The sequence below is a fragment of the Octodon degus genome, unplaced genomic scaffold (genome assembly GCF_000260255.1).
Source record: "Octodon degus isolate 3935 unplaced genomic scaffold, OctDeg1.0 scaffold00266, whole genome shotgun sequence".
In the NCBI taxonomy this organism is placed as follows: domain Eukaryota; kingdom Metazoa; phylum Chordata; class Mammalia; order Rodentia; family Octodontidae; genus Octodon; species Octodon degus.
The window spans coordinates 2,354,582-2,357,098 of record NW_004524842.1 but is presented as its reverse complement, the minus strand read 5'-3'; the positions used below and the strand labels follow the sequence as shown (position 1 = coordinate 2,357,098).

Below are 2,517 nucleotides of genomic sequence, written 5' to 3'. Positions count from 1 at the left end.
TGGTTGTTCAGCAGGGTGCTATTTAATTTCCACGTTTATGAAGTTCTTGTGGTTTCTTAGGCTATTGATATCCAATTCCATTGCTTTATGGTCTAATAATATGCCTGGAATAATTTCAGTACCTTTACATTTACTCAAACATGTACTATGAGTCAGTATGTGGTCTGTTTTGGAGTACGCCCCGTGTGTACCTGCTGAGGATGTGTACTCTGATGTTGCGGCATGGAACACTCTGTAGACATCTACTAATTCCCTTTGTTCAAAAGTTTGGATCCATTCTAATATTTCAGTACTGATTTTTTATCTAGTTGATCTGTCTTTTTGTGAGAGTGGGGTGTTGGGATTCCCCAATAGAACTGTATTAGATTGTATCAATGTTTATTTATTTTTCATGCCCATTAATATTTGTTTGATTTAGCTGGGTGCACTGCTATTTGCTGCATATATATTTATGACTGTTATGTCTTCCTCTTGAATTGTTTGCTTTATGATGACATAGTGACCTTCTTCGTCTTCTTCAGTCAGTCTTGGCTTTAAATTCACTGTCTGCAAAAGAACAGCTACCCCTGCTTTTTTTCTGGTTGCTGTCATATGGAGTATTGTTTTGCATCCTTTGACTTTCAGTCTGTGAATTTCTTTTGGAATTAAATGTCTCTGGCATGCAGCATATTGTTGACTCTTGCTTCTTGGTCCATTCTGCCAGTCTGTTTTCTGATGAGTGAACTGAGACCATAAACATTAGTGGTTATAAATGGTATGTATTGACTTATTCTTGTCATGTTATTTTCCTGTTGCTGGCTCCCTCTTTCTTTCCCCCACTTCCTCTTGTTTGCCTTGCCTTGTGAATCCCTTCTGTTGGGGTTCATGGAGTTGGTATCCTTATTACCTCTTTCTAGAATGTCCTTCAAAACATTTTGGAGTGCTGGTTTGGTGGTCATATATTTTCCCAGCTGTTCTTTGTCATGGAGTATCTTATTTCTCCATCACTTTTGAAAGATAGTTTTGCGGGATTCATCAGGGTGGGTTGTACGTTGTTTTTCTTTAGAGCTTAAAATACTTCACTCCAAGCTCTCCTTGACTTGAGGGCTGGTGCTGAGAAGTCAGCTGTGTTTCTGATGGTCTTTCCTCTACAGGTGATTTGTTTTCTTTTTCCTAACAGCTTTTAAGATTCTATTCTGGGGCTGGTGAGATGGCTCAGTGGTCTAAAGCACCTGCTTAGAACAAGCTTAGCAAAGAACAGGGACAGCAGTTCAATCCCCCACATGCCAGCCAGCCCCGCCCCCTGGTGGGCTGAGCTGCCCACACAAACACACACACACACACAAATAAAAATGAAATTAAATTAAAAATATGTTTAAAAAAAGGGAATCTATTCTTGTGCTGAATCTAGAGTCTTGACTGTGATATGCCTGCCTGTAGTATCTGTTTTTTGGTTGTGGCTAATTTTCTTGTGGTTGCATGCGACTCACTTAACTGTATGTCAAATTCTTTTTCCTACCAGGAAAGTTTTCTCCTATGAAGCCTATTTTTTTTCTTTTTAAATGTATTTAGTACAGGGCCTACGGGTCTCACTAGACCAATTGGACTCGTAGTGATCCTCCTGTTTTCAGCCTCCAAGTGCTGGGATTACAGTGTGCACCACCACACCAAGTCTCAGTTGCCATCTCATTATACCCTGGGGGCAGAGCCAGCATGGTGAGCTGGGAATAGAACCCCAGTCCCTGAGCCTGCATAAACAGGTGCTTTTGTCCACTGAGCTATCTTGTTGACCCTCTATCTTAATGGCCCTTATTAAGTCTTATGAATTGCCTCTTTAATATCATTTGTGCTATCTCCTGTGCTTTCATTGAGTCCAATCAAGCCTAAGTTATTGAGGCTAGTGAGATAGCTCAGTGGTCTAAAGCGCCTGCTTAGGCAAGCTTAGACAAAAGCGCAGGGACTGCGGTTTGATCTCCGTCACCACACGCCACACTAGTCCTACCTCCAGGGTAGGCTGAGCTGGCCAGAAAAAAAAATTAAAAATCCTAAGTTATTCTACTTTGCCTCATCTAGCATCTGGTGGATTGATTCCTCATGGTCCCCTGCTTTTTTAAAAAAAATTTTTTTTTTTTCTTCCATGATTGCTAACCACAAGTATGTCTTCTATATCTGAGATCCTGTTTAATCTCTGTGGACACCTTTAATGGAATTTTTATTCTTCTGGATGTATCTGCTAGAATCTGCTTTACAGATTGCATTTCTTTCCTTTGAGCATTCATGACTTCCATAATTTTCTTAAGCTTGTCTATTTTTTTGTGTGAAAGGAAGAATATATAAGGAGTGCAGGAGATCCCTTGGGGTGCCTCTTAGTATTGCCATGCCCTGTTATTAAAGTCAATGGAAAATTGCAACACTCTAATACAGGCATGATGATAAATGGTCCAGAGCCTTCAGGAATGAAGGTGTGGGTCACTCCACCAAGGAAAGAACCCAGACCTGCTGAGGTACTTGCTGAGGGCCAAGGGAATACAGAATGGG

General features: G+C 40.8%; 1 protein-coding gene across 2 annotated transcripts in view; it reads right to left on the bottom strand.

The window, feature by feature from the left end:
* The window catches only part of Ulk2 (unc-51 like autophagy activating kinase 2), a 113,740-nt gene that overhangs the window by 82,064 nt on the left and 29,159 nt on the right, over positions 1 to 2,517 (bottom strand). The window lies entirely within an intron of this gene.